Source organism: Corythoichthys intestinalis, chromosome 2 (assembly GCF_030265065.1).
Source record: "Corythoichthys intestinalis isolate RoL2023-P3 chromosome 2, ASM3026506v1, whole genome shotgun sequence".
NCBI lineage: Eukaryota > Metazoa > Chordata > Actinopteri > Syngnathiformes > Syngnathidae > Corythoichthys > Corythoichthys intestinalis.
The window spans coordinates 33,534,447-33,553,304 of NC_080396.1; positions in this window are offsets into that span (position 1 = coordinate 33,534,447).

The window sequence follows — 18,858 nt, forward strand, 5'->3', positions numbered from 1 at the left end:
ATCAAGACCCAAGCCATCTGTCTCCCGCACAATGTGCATCCACTTTCATTAACGCCTAAGAAGATTAAAGTGCATCATGGTGTTGACATGGTGTCACAATGTTGACACTGGGTATGGGAATTGGAGGGGAAGGGCCAAGGAACTGTAATGAGACCAAAATGATAGACTTGTAGCTTGTGCCTGGACAGATAACCTTAAAGGAGCCATATTTAAGAATTGTAATTTAGTTATTTATTAAACGGTCTAATATTTCAATTAGGCCTGTCGCAATAACAAATTTTAGTGTGCGATAATTTATCTCATAAATTATTGCGATATGCAATATTATTGCGCCCCCCAATTTTTTTTTAAACCAATTCACAATAACACAGTGAGAATACAGTTTATTTTATTAGATCAAGTACACCCATTTAAACGTGATAAATATTTACTCTTAATTCAAAAATACTTTTTAAGAAATCACAACTAATAACATTAGACCATGCCTCTTAAGTAAAAGACAACAATATTAATAACGCACAGAAACAGAAGAAATAAAAAGTGGTTTTCAAGAAAAAAAAAAAAGAAATTGCACTTAATAACTTAAGCATTTAGGCAAATGAAAACTTTTCCCCTCATAGCTTCTGCAACGGTGTTCCATAGGGATGCAACGATACAGTTAAGTCACGGTTCGGTACGATTTTTGATACAGGGGACACGATTTTCGATCCGATTCAATACAGCAATACAATACAATACAGCTCTGAAAAAAACAGCAATTTTTTGTTTTTTGTTTTGCTAATGAGCAAAAATTAAATTGCCATCATGTAAACATGCATTTTAGTGCATAATATTTATGTGCTTACTTCTTACTGATCTGAAAAAAAAAATGTTTAAAAGTGCTAACAAAAATCTTTACTGTTTGTTAAGTGCACACTGTTGATTGCTATTACTCTCTTAGCAGGTGACTAGAGGTTTTACCACATGTGAAAAACATCCTTTTTGTGGTCCAAGTCCATCTGTGTTACGGAGTGAATTAATAATATTTGCAGCATTATCTATAGTCACTGGTATGGATTGATTTGGCCTTCTTAACTTCCATTCAGTCATGACAGTTTAGAATTCATCGATGTAGTATATGAACTACATGTCCCATAATCACTCTGGGCTCACGTAGCCAATGGCATGGAACGTAGCATATCTAGTTTGCTATTTCATGATTTCTAGTGTGTGCGCGCAATAAAAAACTTAGCAAACGCCGCTAAAGTCACATCTGCTCATTACTGCACAGCACTAGCATATGACAATCAACCTTCATAAACAGGACGAGTTTGAAGCACAGCGCTCTTAATTTGCCACTCAATGTTCATCATGTCCATTCAGCTGGCCGTTGTCAAAGCGAGGTTGTTCGTAGCAGCCAAGTCGGTAACAATGTTTTGGCGGACTTCGTTGTAAATATCCGGCGTTGTGCCGAAAAATAGAACCCCGCTTGAGACGTCACCCCTGACGGGAGCCCCCACACATCAACGACACCGTCGCGCCGGAGATGGTCCGCAGTCAATCCGGAGCACTTACACGGCCGGTATACGTTGAACAATACGATATACTGGACTGTCTCAGAAAATTAGAATACACAATATTCTAATTTTCTGAGACAGTCCTGTATATTGTTCTATGTAAAGGACGTCAGCCAAGGTCGGCCCCCCACATTTTTACCACGCCAAATCTGGTCCCCTTTGCAAAAAGTTTGGACACCCCTGCTTTAAATGGTGGATTAATGTACAGGACTGTCTCAGAAAATTAGAATATTGTGTATTCTAATTTTCTGAGACAGTCCAGTAATGAGAACGATTGCCTCCGGCGCTAGTTTTTGCCGGACCTGGAACGAAGATTCATTTTGCGCAGTAGGTAACAAGGAATCCGAACTTTTAACAGCACGTCTGCCGCACGCGCGCACGCACGTGCACGTGAGGCGATAAATCGCAGCGGAAAAATTACCGCCTTCATTTTTATTTATCGTGCGATAAATGGATTTATTGCATATTGCGACAGGCTTAATTTTAATAGACATTTCAAAAATATATTTTTTTGAAGTAGTGTATCTCTAACAAGGTTCTCAATGGTTAAGCTGAGATTTTCCCATTTTAAAAGTTTTGGTTTTTATTTTTGTGATTCTGTGTTTACGACGGATCCCCCACGCTCCACCAATCAGCCAGTTACAAGATCAGTTTTGTGCAGGCCCGGAGTGACTAATCGGGAGCTTCTGGACGATTCCAGAAGGGCCGGCCGGCCAGATGGGCCGGTCCGCGTTTTATTAAAAAAAAAAAAAAAAAATTACACTGTTATCATTTTTTGTTTGGTATTTATTTATGACAGTGTCACTGAGTATAACTTACATTCTGTTACCGCTGTCCCTGTGGGCCGTCTTAAAAAAAAAAAAACAGTATTATTTTTTTTTCCAGACTCATCCTCACGTGTGCAGACGAAAAATACAGCATGCAGCTCCGCCCCCTAATTGTAGTCTCTATTGAGCCAAATTAGCTGCTATCTCGGTGCTCGGATGGATAAAAAGAGCAAGGGTGGCGCTGAAAAATAAGAATTAAAAAGAGAAAAGCACTCGTGAAAGAATCGGCAAAATGCGCGAAAATAGCTAATTTTTTTCATGCAACGACCTTGCTGCCTCAAACTACAGAGGATTACAACGAAAGTGGTAAGGCCACATGGCGAATAAAATGCAACTTGCACCGTGTGATACGACAATATGTAATTGTGGAAACTTTGGCTTCTTGTAGCACCTCACAAGGGATATGTAGCAGCAAGCATTAGCCATAATGAACACACCACAGGTGCAGAGCTGGAAGGTAGGATTGCCATGTCGTTCAGCGAGTGAACATTAGAATTAATATAATCAATTACGTGGCGTTTTTAAAGTGGAAATGGAAAATGGATAATAGTATCATTAGAAGTTGTTACTGTTGTGAACGGCAAGCCGTTGAGGCGGATCCAAATCACAGACCAAGAAACAGAAATAGTGAACGTTTGTATTTAATAAGTACAACAAAAGGAGCACGCCAAAAATGCGGGTTTAACAAACTGAGAGAGCACGCCAATAAACGCGAGTGTAATAATAAAGTACAACAAAGGGAGCACGCGAAAAATGCGGATATAACAAACTGAGAGAGCACGCCAATAAACGCGAGTATAATAATACAGTACAACAAAGGGAGCACGCGAAAAATGCATGAATATAACAGTACAAGAATCTAACTACCAAGCCCAAAAGAGCACTAGTGTAAAGATGACCAAACCAAAATACGACCGTAGAACGTCGGGAAACTCGAAGGCTGACGATGAACACACAGGCGGTAAGCAAGGCAAGTAGTAAGCAAACAAGCAATAGTCCGACACTCGCAGACTGTGGCCGGAGTCCTTAAATAATGAGCGCTCCAAATGCGCCACAGGTGTGTTGCAACGGCCCCGCTCATCCAGCTGAATCAGATGCTGGAATGAAAAAAGAACTGAGAAGGCATACAGATATGACAGAACCCCCCCCTCAACGGACGCCCCCTGGCGGACCACCTGGTTTCGTGGGATGACGAGAGTGGAAATCCCGCAGCAGCGACGGATCGAGGATCCAGGAGCGGGGGACCCATTGGCGTTCCTCAGGGCCATAACCTTCCCAGTCGACCAGGTACTGCACCCCCCTACCCCTCCTCCTTGAGTCGAGAATGGCACGTACCGTGTACACCGGCCCACCGTCGATTACGCGAGGAGCAGGAGGAGGCACTGGCGGAGGGTTCAGGGGACAGGTGGAGACTGGCTTGAGCAGAGAGACGTGGAAAACTGGGTGAACCTTCATCGAGCTGGGAAGCTTCAGCCTTACAGTCACAGGGTTCACCACAGCATCAACAGCAAAAGGACCCACGAACCGAGGGCCCAGTTTCTTTGAAGTCCCAGCCAGGTGTAAATCCCGCGTTGACAGCCAGACCATCTGGCCTGGGCGATAGACTGGAGCGGGCCGTCGGTGGCGATCAGCTATCTGCCGGTTGCGGGCCGCCGTGCGGACTAGTGCAGCCCTTGCGTCCCTCCAGACCCTATGGGCCCTCCGCAGGTGCACCTGGACAGATGGCACGATGACTTCGGCTTCTTGGGAAGGAAACAGTGGAGGCTGGTACCCATATGCAGTCATGAAAGGTGACCTCCCAGTAGCAGAGGAAACAAGGGTGTTGCGCGCATACTCCACCCATGGGAGGTGCGATGACCAGGAGGCCGGATGCAGTTCACAAACACAACGGAGGGCGGCCTCTAGCTCCTGGTTGACCCGTTCCGTCTGCCCATTGGATTGTGGGTGGTAACCCGAAGATTTGCTTGAGGTGGCCCCCAAAGCCTTGCAGAACGCTCCCCAGACCTGTGAGACAAACTGGGGCCCTCTATCAGAGACGAGGTCGCACGGGATCCCATGAGCCCGAAAAACATGTGTCACCAGCAGGTCAGCGGTCTCCAGGGCTGAAGGCAACTTGGGAAGTGCGACGAAATGCGCCATCTTGGAAAACCGGTCCACCACCGTCAAGATGACCGAACAACCCCTGGATCGTGGAAGACCAGTGACGAAATCGAGCGCAACATGTGACCAGGGGCGAGTTGGAACAGGTAACGGATGGAGTAAGCCCGCTGGAGCACGATGGACTGGCTTGCCCCGAGCACAGACGGAACAAGCAGAGACATAGTCAGTGACGTCCTTGCGCATGCCTGGCCACCAAAACCGCTGGGAAACGAGGAAGAATGTGCGGGACACACCCGGGTGGCAGGCAAACTTCGAGGAGTGGCCCCACTTCAGCACTCCTGCGCGCTGAGCAACTGGGACGAACAACTTGCCGGCAGGGCAGCCCCCAGGTACCCTAACCCCTCGTAAGGCTTCTTCCACAAGACGCTCTACTTCCCAACGTAGGGCGCCAACGATCAGATTCTCGGGAACAATAGACTCCTCTGAAGACCCCTCCTCCGCTGCCTCATGGAGCCTTGACAGCGCATCGGGCTTCCCGTTCCTTGACCCTGGACGGTAGGTAATCTGGAAGTTGAAACGGGTCAGGAACAATGCCCAGCGGGCCTGGCGAGAGTTGAGGCGCTTGGCTGCACGAAGGTATTCCAAGTTCTTATGGTCTGTGTATATCTGGAACGGTACCTCAGTGCCCTCCAACCAGTGTCTCCATTCCTGCAATGCCTGGACTATAGCGAGCAGCTCCCTGTTGCCAACATCATAATTCGCCTCGGCCGGGCTGAGGCGGCGGGAGTAGAATGCACAGGGGTGCAGCCTCTGGTCGACTGCAGACCTCTGGGAAAGGATGGCCCCCACTCCGGAACTCGATGCGTCAACCTCGACCACAAAAGGGAGATCCGAGTCAGCATGAACAAGGACAGGTGAGTTTGTGAACGCTCGTTTAAGGCTTACAAATGCGGCCTCTGCCACAGAGGACCACACAAATGGTCGCTTGTTAGAGGTCAACCTGGTAAGGGGCTCGGCCCTCATACTATAATTGCGGATAAAACGCCTGTAAAAGTTAGCAAACCCGAGGAAACGTTGTAATTGTTTACGTGAGGTGGGGGTGGGCCACTCTGCCACCGCCTGAATTTTTGCTGGATCAGGCCTTAGCTGCCCTTTTTCCACAACAAAACCGAGAAACTGCATTGACTCACGGTGAAACTCACACTTCTCGGCCTTAACAAACAACCGGTTTTCCAACAGTCTTCGCAGAACTATCCGGACATGTTGGCGATGTTCTTGCAAGCTTCTGGAGAAAATTAAGATGTCATCCAAATAAACAAAACCGAACACATTTAGCATGTCCCGCAATACGTCATTAATGAGGCTCTGAAACACTGCGGGCGCATTTGTCAGACCGAAAGGCATGACCAAGTATTCAAAATGCCCAAGCGGGGTTTTAAATGCGGTTTTCCACTCGTCTCCTTCACGAATCCTGACCAAGTGGTAAGCGCTGCGCAAGTCTAATTTGGTGAAAATGGTGGCAGATTTTAGCGGCGCGAAAGCCGAATCCAACAACGGTAACGGGTATTTATTTTTAACAGTAATCTCGTTGAGACCCCGGTAGTCGATGCACGGTCTAAGTCCCCCATCTTTTTTGCCAATGAAGAAAAACCCCGCCCCCAAAGGAGAGGACGAAGGGCGAATAAGGCCCGAAGCCAAGGAAGAGGATATGTATTCCCTCATAGCTTCCTGCTCCGGTCTAGAGACCTTGTATAATCGCGAACTGGGCAACGGTGCATTGGGCAGCAGATCAATGGCACAGTCGTAAGGACGGTGCGGGGGCAGGGTACCAGCCTGCTCTTTACTGAATACACGCTGGAGATCATGATACTCGGCGGGAACATTTTTCAAATTAGCAGGCTCGGTAGCAGTTCTTTCTTGACCGGGAAGTAGACACGCCGAACGTAAACAGTGCGCATAACAGAACGTACTCCAAGCAACTATTTGAGTCTTCGCCCAGTCAATATTAGGATTATGCACTTTCAACCAGGAGAGTCCCAGCACGACCGGAGCCGATTTGCACGGCATAACCCAGAAGCTACGGGCCTCAAAATGATTCCCGGACAACTTTAATTTGAGCGGGGGCGTAATAAACTTCACGTCCGCCAGAGGGCGCCCATTGAGGTCTAAAACCCTTTTGGGCCTAGCGAGTCTTATTAAAGGACATTTAAGCGCGTCAACAACACTCTGGTCTATAAAACAGTCATCTGCCCCTGAATCAATTAGAGCAGTAAAACTAAAGTGAACCCCACCGTGCGACACTTCTCCCGGCAATTGCAGTCTCACCACACCTTGGGAGTCTCTTTGTTCCTTCAACTCGTCCCGAGGCAACTCACTTGAGGGATTGCTGTCTTGTACGAACCTCGTACTAGTACCCCCTCGGGCGAGGGGAGCCCCAGGCAACGAAGATTCCAGTCGATGCGAAGGGGCGGCGTCACAAGCGGCGACACGGTGCCCCGGCAAGCCACAAAACAGACACAAGCCTGCCATCATCCGTCTTCGTCGCTCCGCCGCAGAAAGATGTCCGCCGCCGAGTTGCATAGGCTCCTTCCCCGTCGGTACCGGCCTCCGTGTCGACGTAGAGACCAACGGTGGTTTGATGAAGCCGTCCGGACCGGCCGCCGTCGGGCTGCTCTGCGGCGTTGACCCGCGACGTTCCCGATGCTCCGCAGCTCTCTCTCTCTCACGCTCTTTTAGACGATGACCCAAATTTACGGACAACTCAATCAGCTCCTGCAGATTCGATGAGTCATCCCGGGCCGCCAACTCGTCTTTAACCGCCGAAGACAGCCCGCGCCGAAAAATACCACACAGTGCTGCTTCCTCGAAACCGCACTCCGCGGCCAAAATGCGAAACTGAATAGAGTAATCCGCTACGGTCAGATCGCCTTGGGAAAAATCCAGCAGGCGGCTGGCTGCCTCTTTGCCTTTAACCGGATGATCGAAAACTCTCACGAGCTCAGTCTTAAAAGTTTCAAATGAATGACGGATCGCGGGTCTTGAGTTGCTTACCGCCATGGCCCATGTTGCAGCTTTACCGGCAAGGAGGCTCATTGCATACGCTACACGGGATCTATCACTCGCAAACGTTTGAGGTTGTTGGTCGAACACAAGGGAGCACTGGTGCAAAAATAGTTGGCAAGCACCTGCCTCTCCCTCATAACGATGGGGGTGTGGCAACAACGGCTCCCGAAAAGCTGCCGGCGAGCCCACTGGAGACGGGGTGGATAGATCGGGCGCCGCGGCAGCGTCAACGGGCTGTACAGGTGACGTCATATTCTCAATTCTTGTAGTTAGCGAGCCGATCACATTCACTAATGCACGCAATGACTGATCATTCCTGCTGATCATATGCCCGTGTTCCGCGAGCACATGTCGAATACTTTCTGAGTCTGTGGGATCCATATGGTCGGACTATTCTGTTGTGAACGGCAAGCCGTTGAGGCGGATCCAAATCACAGACCAAGAAACAGAAATAGTGAACGTTTGTATTTAATAAGTACAACAAAAGGAGCACGCCAAAAATGCGGGTTTAACAAACTGAGAGAGCACGCCAATAAACGCGAGTGTAATAATAAAGTACAACAAAGGGAGCACGCGAAAAATGCGGATATAACAAACTGAGAGAGCACGCCAATAAACGCGAGTATAATAATACAGTACAACAAAGGGAGCACGCGAAAAATGCATGAATATAACAGTACAAGAATCTAACTACCAAGCCCAAAAGAGCACTAGTGTAAAGATGACCAAACCAAAATACGACCGTAGAACGTCGGGAAACTCGAAGGCTGACGATGAACACACAGGCGGTAAGCAAGGCAAGTAGTAAGCAAACAAGCAATAGTCCGACACTCGCAGACTGTGGCCGGAGTCCTTAAATAATGAGCGCTCCAAATGCGCCACAGGTGTGTTGCAACGGCCCCGCCCATCCAGCTGAATCAGATGCTGGAATGAAAAAAGAACTGAGAAGGCATACAGATATGACAGTTACAATGTGCAATACGTATTCTTTATTTTTCATATTGTTATGTTGCTATGTTTGTTTTATCTGTAAGCACTCATTTTGTTAATATTTGATGTTGCAGAAAAGGTCTTATTTATTCTTTTATTTTGGGGCTGCCAAAATTATCGCGTTAACGGGCGGTAATTAATGTTTTAAATGAATCACGTTAAAATATTTGACGCAATTAACGCACATGCCCTGCTCAGACAGATTTAAATGACAGTACAATGACATGCCCACTCGTTAATTGTGCTTTATGGAGTTTTGCCGCCCTCCGCTGGCGCTTGGGTGCGACTGATTTTATAGGCTTCAGCACCCATGAGCATTGTGTAAGTAATTATTGACATCAACAATGGCGGGCTACTAGTTTATTTTTTGATTGAAAATTTTACAAATTTTATTAAAACGAAAACATTAAGAGGGGTTTTAAATTAAAATTTCTATAGCTTGTACAAACATTTATCTTTTAAGAACTACAAGTCTTTCTATCCATGGATCGCTTTAACAGAATGTTAATAATGTTAATGCCATCTTGTTGATTTATTGTTATAATAAACAAATACAGTCCTTATGTACCTTATGTTGAATGTATATATCCATCTTGTGTCTCATCTTTCCATTCCAACAATAATTTACAGAAAAATATGGCATATTTTATAGATGGTTTGAATTGCGATTAATTACGATTAATTTTTAAGCTGTAATTAACTCGATCAAAAATTTTAATCATTTGACAGGCCTAATTTATTTTTCAAATGTATCATTTAATATAGTTTTTTTTTAAATCCATTTTTAAATTTGTTCAAAATATGTTGTGTTGCACTTGTTAAAATAAAGCCACCTTGTTAAACAACCATGACCTGCACTGAATTGGAATACACAGAATTACAGTACACGGCTTTAGAGAACACTGAACTTAACACGTGTATGCATAATGACATAATTTTAAATGAGTGGGCCGGTCTGAGGCATGAAATTCCAGGGCCGAAAATGAGTCCCACTCCGGCCCTGGTTTTGTGTATGTGTCCAGGTTGCCAGAACTCCGTAATCCCTAGGCTAAAAGTTTGCATGCTACAAGCAGTCTGAACTAAGGATATCGTCTACCTCTTGTGCAAAAAGTAGTCAATTAAAAACAAATCGTCTTAGTGGGTGGTGTCAATAAATATTTTTTTGCCAGTGTGCTTATACTTTGAGAAAACTAGCGCTCCCTCACTACCGTGAATGACGATTATTTATTCGTGCACTAACTTAACGCTGGTGAAATTTGAAACCCTTATATATGAAGACTATATCATATGATCACTTAATTTTTTCTATGGAATAGACATTATAAAGAGTACATATGCTGTATGCTCAGATGATGACTTTTAATATTAGTGTAAAGTTTTGTTTTTGTTTTTTGTTTTTTGTCTTTCTGATTCCTGATTAAAATGCAACAAGAATATCATAACCATTTGTGATACAGAACACAGACCAGGTGCAACTTCACCCAAAGGTAGCTTGCCAAATGTTTGTCTAGCAGCCCAAAGTTTGTGCTCTTCAATAATTTGATCCTGGACTCAGTATCGTTTTTGGCCACCAGTTTTACACATGGCTCCTTTATTCATTTATTTATTTATTTATTTATTTATTTGTTTATTTATTTACTTAGTTACCGGTATTTTTTCTTCATATGGCTCTTTAAAAAAAACACACAAAAAACTGACTGGAGTAACTCAGGGAAAGGTAAGTGAGCCCTTTGAAATTTCCACTTAAGTCTGTCATAAAATTTCAATTGATAATCCTTTTTATCATAAGAATAAAAAATTACCATATATTTCAGACGAAAAGTTGCAACTGTAAAAGAAAAAAAAAAAAAAAAACAATTGAGATGACATGCCATGACCTCAAGACCACACAGGAGACATCCCAGAAATCTTGTTGAAATGCAAACATTTTGTATGAGAAATGGTCCAAAATTAATCTTGATGGTCAATGATCGACATAATTTTTCAGACTGTGATTACAGAATGGTTGGTCGTGGTTTGCAAAGTAATTCCAACACATTCATTTTATAAAGTGGAGTTACACGTTTAACCCATACGCGGAGATTAAGGGAAGGGCTGTGGGGGCATAGCCCCCTCCGGTGGCCGAAAGTATCATTGCATGTAATTGTCTTTCCAATATATGAATTTTAAATTAAGACTTTGCCGGTAAAATTGAATCAAGAAAAGTTGTAAAACAATAAAAGCACCAACAAAAATGAATAAAAAGAACAAATAATTTTTTTATAATGGGTCAAAATCAATTTTCGAACAGATCATGTGACTAGCACCTTAGCGATGGTCAATTGCTTTGCTTAGCCAAAACTACCTGAGGACAGAAGAAACAAGATAGATGGAGATACGTAATTTTTTTCAAATCTAAGTTTATAAAAGCGACAACAACTACTGAGCGAGAATCAAGGATTGAACATGTGGACCATGAAACACCGGAGAGCACTGCCAAAATGGTGAGCGGCGTTTCAGTTTGTCCCACTAAAGATGTTAATTGTACAACAGAGCCACAACCGGGCATACCATATTCAATGGACGACGTCCTTGGCCAAATGCATACCTGTCCTAAGCAGCCTGATTTATAATTCCCTTAAAAAATTATAGGAAACAAAAAACGCTCATATTCAGTATATGATTATCTCCTGTTTTGCCAGCCGCCATTTTCAAACTCACCACGGTGAGAATTCTTTTCGCAAGGGTGTGAGTGACTGGAAAAACTTGGCATTAAATTGGATAGCTTCCATTTTTGGAACGTAAAAATCGGCGCCTACTTCACCACAGAAAAACGCGCGCGCTCACACACTCAGGCACACCCACACACACATAGCAGGGATGCCTGTATTTACGAGCATGGGCTAAGCTACTAACCGAGCATATATCTTGTCAGTGAATTTTATTGCTGACACAGCTTTTCGGGGTCATCAACATGTTTTTGCCCAACCCCGCTCCAAAAGTCAAACTCCGGCTATGCTTTAACCCCCAAATTCCACATAGCACGTGTCCGCTCAGCGTCTCTCTACTGCGGACCGCCTACGTGCGAGCTGCGTTGCCCAATGGCCACTACATACAGTGGGGCAAATAAGTATTTAGTCAACCACTAATTGTGCAGGTTCTTCCACTTGAAAATATTAGAGAGGCCTGTAATTGTCAACATGGGTAAAACTCAACCATGAGAGACAGAATGTGGGAAAAAAAGCAAAATCACATTGTTTGATTTTTAAAGAATTTATCTGCAAATCATGGTGGAAAATAAGTATTTGGTCAATACCAAAAGTTCATCTCAATACTTTGTTATGTACCCTTTGTTGGCAATAACGGAGGCCAAGCGTTTTCTGTAACTCTTCACAAGCTTTTCACACACTGTTGCTGGTATTTTGGCCCATTCCTCCATGCAGATGTCCTCTAGAGCAGTGATGTTTTGGGGCTGTCATTGGGCAACACGGACTTTCTACTCCCTCCTCACCCCGTGGCATCAAAATGATAACAAGAACGGTGAGCGAAAATCCCAGAACCCCATGAGGGGGACCTAGTGAATGACCTACAGAGAGCTGGGACCACAGTAACAAAGGCTACTATCAGTAACACAATGCGCCAACAGGGACTCAAATCCTGCACTGCCAGACGTGTCCCCCTGCTGAAGAAAGTACACGTCCAGGCCCGTCTGCGGTTCGCTAGAGAGCATTTGGATGATCCAGAAGAGGACTGGGAGAATGTGTTATGGTCAGATGAAACCAAAATAGAACTTTTTGGTAGAAACACAGGTTCTTGTGTTTGGAGGAAAAAGAATACTGAATTGCACCATACCCACTGTGAAGCATTGGGGGGGGGAACATCATTCTTTGGGGCTGTTTTTCTGCAAAAGGACCAGGACAACTGGTCTGTGTAAAGGAAAGAATGAATGGGGCCATGTATCGAGAGATTTTGAGTGAAAATCTCCTTCCATCAGCAAGGGTATTGAAGAGGAGACGTGGCTTGGTCTTTCAGCATGACAATGATCCCAAACACACAGCCAGGGCAACAAAGGAGTGGCTTCGTAAGAAGCATTTTAAGGTCCTGGAGTGGCCTAGTCAGTCTCCAGATCTCAACCCCATAGAAAATCTGTGGAGGGAGTTGAAAGTTTGTGTTGCCCAACGACAGCACCAAAACATCACTACTCTAGAGGAGATCTGCATGGAGGAATGGGCCAAAACACCAGCAACAGTGTGTGAAAAGCTTGTGAAGAGTTACAGAAAACGTTTGGCCTCCGTTATTGCCAACAAAGGGTACATAACAAAGTATTGAGATGAACTTTTGGTATTGACCAAATACTTATTTTCCACCATGATTTGCAAATAAGTTCTTAAAAATTTAAACAATGTGATTTTCTGTTTTTTTTTTTCCACATTCTGTCACTCATGGTTGAGGTTTACCCATGTTGACAATTACAGGCGTCTCTAATATTTTCAAGTGGGAGAACTTTTTTTATTTTCAAGTGGGAGAACACAATTAGTGGTTGACTAAATACTTATTTGCCCCACTGTACATCTCCCATCCGCCCAGACGCCCGCATGCGCAAAATGAAGCAGACCACATTACATCTCCTGTTTGGTGCGTGCTAAACGGCAGGACTTGGCTCAGCCGCAAGTTGACGGAACAGAAAATACACCTCGTACATATTTTTAGTTTGACAGATCGGATCCGGATCAGAGGTGAGCAGATGATGTGGACCACCTTGTATTGATTAAATTAGAAACATATTTGTTGCATTGTTCGGGTGATCAGAGCGAACACTGACTATGTGGAGTTTGTTGGTTAAATTGTTCATTCATTCATTGTACAGTGATGCTGGGCAATTTGTTGCTTTCAAAAAAATTTAGAATAGTTCACATATATATTATATTCACTAGAATAAGTCCTATTTCTACAAAAATAAATAAATAAATAAATAATACATATCCAATTTTATTAAGCATGTGTATTGCTTTGATCATTGCTTTTGACAAATTATATTCATGGTAATGCATTTAACTTAGTAAGTTATCCACTTTTATTTGTGAAGGCTTGCAATACAGATAAACCTGATTTGATGAGCAAGTCAAGTCGACTTTCTTAGATCGTTTGTTGGTCCGCCAGTAATGCCTTCTCTGCTGCATGGCCTAAACACAAGCACTGGCGGAATTCACATATGTGACTGATCTATTGAATTGTGTTTATCTTTCTTCTTCTCTTCATTTTTTAGCTTGGCGAGATGAGGTTGAGCTTTTTATCACTCAAGCAGGCCGCTGTAGTGCAGATACATTTAACCAACTCCATTGGAATTAAATGAGGCGCTAGATGTCGCTGTTGATGCTTAGAATTAAGAAGAAACTTCAGGCACCAAAGAAAGCAAGCCTTTCCGGAATCTTATAACGGAAAGATGAAAAATGGAGTACTATTGTTTTAATAGTTTTGTATTTTTATGTGCCAATCCAATATAATTGTTAAAAATCGCAATTAATATAAAGAATTATATAAATGCATATAAGCTAACATGAAAAAGAACAATAATTTGAAAAGTGCTCATATGATACAACTTATAAAAATTAAAAAAAACAATCAAAATTTTCCAAAATACAGCCCAACACACTTTTTTTTTTTCACATTTCATATTTTCAACATACTTTCATAATGTCGCATTTAAATGTCAATATTTACCTATCTGCAATATAACTTTCAATGCATCACTGAGCTGTAATAAAATAGTTACACACCAGTGTGATACGCTTGTCGTTGTAAACTATAAACAGACAAAATATTTTTAACAATAAACTCTTCATGCAACAAATATTTTATCAATAATAAATAGGCTTGCAACTAATGTGTATTTTCTTAATCTGTTAAAGTGTTTTGAGGGGGAGTTTTTTAGATTTATTTCGCTTTATTTAAAATTGAAACATTATTACGTCGTAACAAAGCGGAAAATAAACAACTGTGTTTCTGTTTGAGTTATTGCTTTGTCCTGTAAAAATGCTGATTTTTGTTTTTTCAAGAAAAGCAAAACCTGGCTATTGTGTTATTTAAACATGTGCACACCTGTAAACCGCCCCTGCTGCTTTCATGGAGGACCAAAAAAAAATCAGACAATATTTATTGCTGTGAAGTTGAAATTCTTTATATTACTGTTTTTTTTAAACGTTCCTTAATGATGAAGCAATTTATCAGAGTTAGTGGTTATTTTGACCATCAAATCTGTTAATGGATTTATTGTTGTTGTCAAGTTCCAAATCAGTTGCTTGTTGAGCAGATGACCTCCCTGCAGCATGTCTGAAAAACTAATAAATGTGGAATGTAATATAATGTTCATGTTCCTTTTACATACACCACAAAAACTACCCAAAAGTTTTTGACACGCTCAGGAAATAGTAAACTTGCTGACCGAGCCTTTCTAGCAGTGCATTTGCATTACGTTTTCAACGAGAAGCGAAACTGATTAATTTTTATACAGAAAATAATTACAGTGGATCTGAAACAAATGATTATAACAATATATTTGAAAGAAAAGGCATGTTATTTTGCATCATTCAAATCTTAATATCTAAACATTTAAATATGTAAACTAAAGTGCTATCACATTCGTAAATGAATGGCTTCTGGTTTTTTAAATGTAAATAAACCAATCTATTGTGATAAAACAACAAAATTGCAATAACTGCATTAACTATCAAAGTGAAGTCTAACTGTAACTATATTCTTAAAACAAATTTGGATAAGGAAAACATTGCAATAAAATAATGCAAACTGGTTAAACTAGTAGCTGAGATCTGTCATGACAGAACATCGCTTCAATGAAATCTGGCTCCAACTAGCGTCGTGAATGGGGAGAGTAGCAGAGATCTGTCATAACAGAACATCGCTTCAATGATATCTGGCGTCATCTAGCGTTGTGAATGGGTATAATGTCTAACCCTTACCCGAATATAAAACGACCCCCTCTTTTTCAATCTTATTTCAATGCAAAAAACACCGTCTTATAATCGGGCCAATACGGTAGATATGTGTTGAGGTAATGGTCTAAAACAGGGGTGTTCAAGCTATGGTCCCTAGGCCAAATGCAGCCTGCAGCCCAGTTTTTTATCGGCCCGCAGCAAATTCTAAAAATGGTCTGCATAGGGCGCTTGAGTTCAGCCGCTATTTCTGTTGCACTTATCAGCTTCAACACTAGTAAGAGTTAGTCACTTAAACAGTGCCTCTCCATTAGCTCTAGGGTCAAAATCTGACAACATTCATTCATTTTCCATGCCGCTCATCCTCACAACGATCGCGGTGGTGCTGGAGCCAATCCCAGGTAATTACAGGCAGTCGTTGGAGTACACCGTAAATTGGTTGCCTGCCAATCGCAGGTCACGATGAGACAAACAACAATTCACACACACACATACCTAGGGACAATTTGGAGTGTTCGATCAGGCTACCACAAATTTTTGGGATGTGTGAGGGAACCAGAGTGCCTGAAGAAAACCCACACAGGCACAGGAGAACATGCAAACTCCACACGAGAAGGCAGGAGCACAGACTTGAACCCTTGATCTTAGAACTGTATGGCAGACGTGCTAACCTCTCCCACACCGTGCTGCCGCCTGGCAACATGTTGAAATCAAAGTAGGAAACGCTGTGGACTTTAAGCATTTTGATTTACACTTTTTAAACTTTTAAAAAATACAAATTCATAGAAATAAACTGAGCTATTGTGTTACAGATTTTTTTTTTTTTTTTTTTTTTTTTTAAGTTTTTTTATTTCGCTTTTCAATTTCCCTTTGACATATACTGGACTGTCTCAGAAAATTAGAATACACAATATTCTAATTTTCTGAGACAGTCCTGTATATTGTTCTATGTAAAGGACGTCAGCCAAGGTCGGCCCCCCACATTTTTACCACGCCAAATCTGGTCCCCTTTGCAAAAAGTTTGGACACCCCTGCTTTAAATGGTGGATTAATGTACAGGACTGTCTCAGAAAATTAGAATATTGTGTATTCTAATTTTCTGAGACAGTCCAGTATATATACAGTTGTGGTCAAAAGTTTACATACACTTGTGAAGAACATAATTTCATGGCTCTCTTGAGTTTCCAGTTATTTCTACAACTCTGATTTTTCTCCGATAGAGTGATTGGAACTGATACTTCTTTGTCACAAAAAACATTCATGAAGTTTGGTTCTTTTATGACTTTATTATGGGTGAACAGAAAAAAGTGATCAAATCTGCTGGGTCAAAAATATACATACATGGATCTGAAAAAGCGAATCATTGACTTGAACAAGTCAGGAAAGTCACTTGGAGCCATTTCAAAGCAGCTGCAAGTCCCAAGAGCAACAGTGCAAACAATTGTTTGTAAGTATAAAGTGCATGGCACTGTTTTGTCACTGCCATGATCAGGAAGAAAACGCAAGCTATCACCTGCTGCTGAGAGAAAATTGGTCAGGAGGGTGAAGATTCAACCGAGAATCACCAAAAAGCAGATCTGCCAAGAATAAGAAGCTGCTGGAACACAGGTGTCAGTGTCCACAGTCAAGCGTGTTTTGCATCTCCATGGACTGAGAGGCTGCCGTGCAAGAAGGAAGCCCTTGCTGCAAAAGTGGCACCTTAAGGCTTGACTGAAGTTTGCTGCTGATCACATGGACAAAGATAAGACCTTCTGGAGGAAAGTTCTGTGGTCAGACGAAACATAAATCGGGCTGTTTGGCCACAATGCCCAGCAATATGTTTGGAGGAGAAAAGGTGAGGCCTTTAACCCCAAGTACACCATGCCTACCGTCAAGCACGATGGTGGTAGTATTATGCTGTGGGGCTGTTTTGCTGCCAATGGAGCTGGTGCTTTACAGAGAGTAAATGGATAATGAAGAAGGAGGATTACCTTCAAATTCTTCAAGATAACCTAACGTCATCAGCCCGAAGATTGGGTCTTGGGCGCAGTTGGGTGTTCAAACAGGACAATGACCCCAAACGCACATCAAAAGTGGTAATGGAATGGCTAAATCAGGCTAGAATTAAGGTTTTCGAATGGCCTTCCCAAAGTCCTGACTTAAACCCCATTGAGAACTTGTGGACAATGCTGAAGAAACAAGTCCATGTCAGAAAGCCATCAAATTTAACTGAACTGCACCAATTCTGTTAAAAGGAGTGGTCAAAGATTCAACCAGAAGCTTGTGGATGGCTACCAAAAGCGCCTAATTGAAGTGAAAATTGCCAAGGGAAATGTTACCAAATATTAGCGCTGCTGTATGTATACTGGACTGTCTCAGAAAATTAGAATACACAATATTCTAATTTTCTGAGACAGTCCTGTACATTAATCCACCATTTAAAGCAGGGGTGTCCAAACTTTTTGCAAAGGGGACCAGATTTGGCGTGGTAAAAATGTGGGGGGCCGACCTTGGCTGACGTCCTTTACATAGAACAATATACAGGACTGTCTCAGAAAATTAGAATATTGTGTATTCTAATTTTCTGAGACAGTCCAGTATTTTTGACCCAGCAGATTTGATCACTTTTTTCTGTTCACCCATAATAAAGTAATAAAAGAACCAAACTTCATGAATGTTTTTTTTTTTTTTACAAAGTATCTGTTCCAATCAATCTATCAGAGAAAAATCAGAGTTGTAGAAATAACTGGAAACTCAAGAGAGCCATGACATTATGTTCTTCACAAGCGTATGTAAACTTTTGACCACAATTGTATATGTATATGTATAAATATATATATATATATATTAGGGCTGTCAAAATTATCGCGTCAACGGGCATTATTTTTTTTATCACGTTAAAATATTTGACGCAATTAACGCAGATGCCCTGCTCAGACAGATTTAAATGACAGTACAGTGAAACGCTCACTTGTTGTGTTTTATGGAGTTTTGCCGCCCTCTGCTGGTGCTTGGGTGCGACTGATTTTATAGGCTTCAGCACCCATGAGCATTGTGTAAGTAAATATTGACATCAAACAATGGCGGGCTACTAGTTTATTTTTTGATTGAAAATTTTACTAATTTTATTAAAAGGAAAACATTAAGAGGGGTTTTAATATAAAATTTCTATAACTTGTACTAACATTTTTCTTTTAAGAACTACAAGTCCCTCTGTCCATGGATCGCTTTAACAGAATGTTAATAATGTTAATGCCATCTTGTTGATCTATTGTTATAATAAAGAAATACAGTCTTTATGTACCGTATGTTGAATGTATATGTCTTGTGTCTTATCTTTCCATTCCAACAATAATTTACAGAAAAATATGGCATATTTTATAGATGGTTTAAATTGCGATTAATTGCGATTAA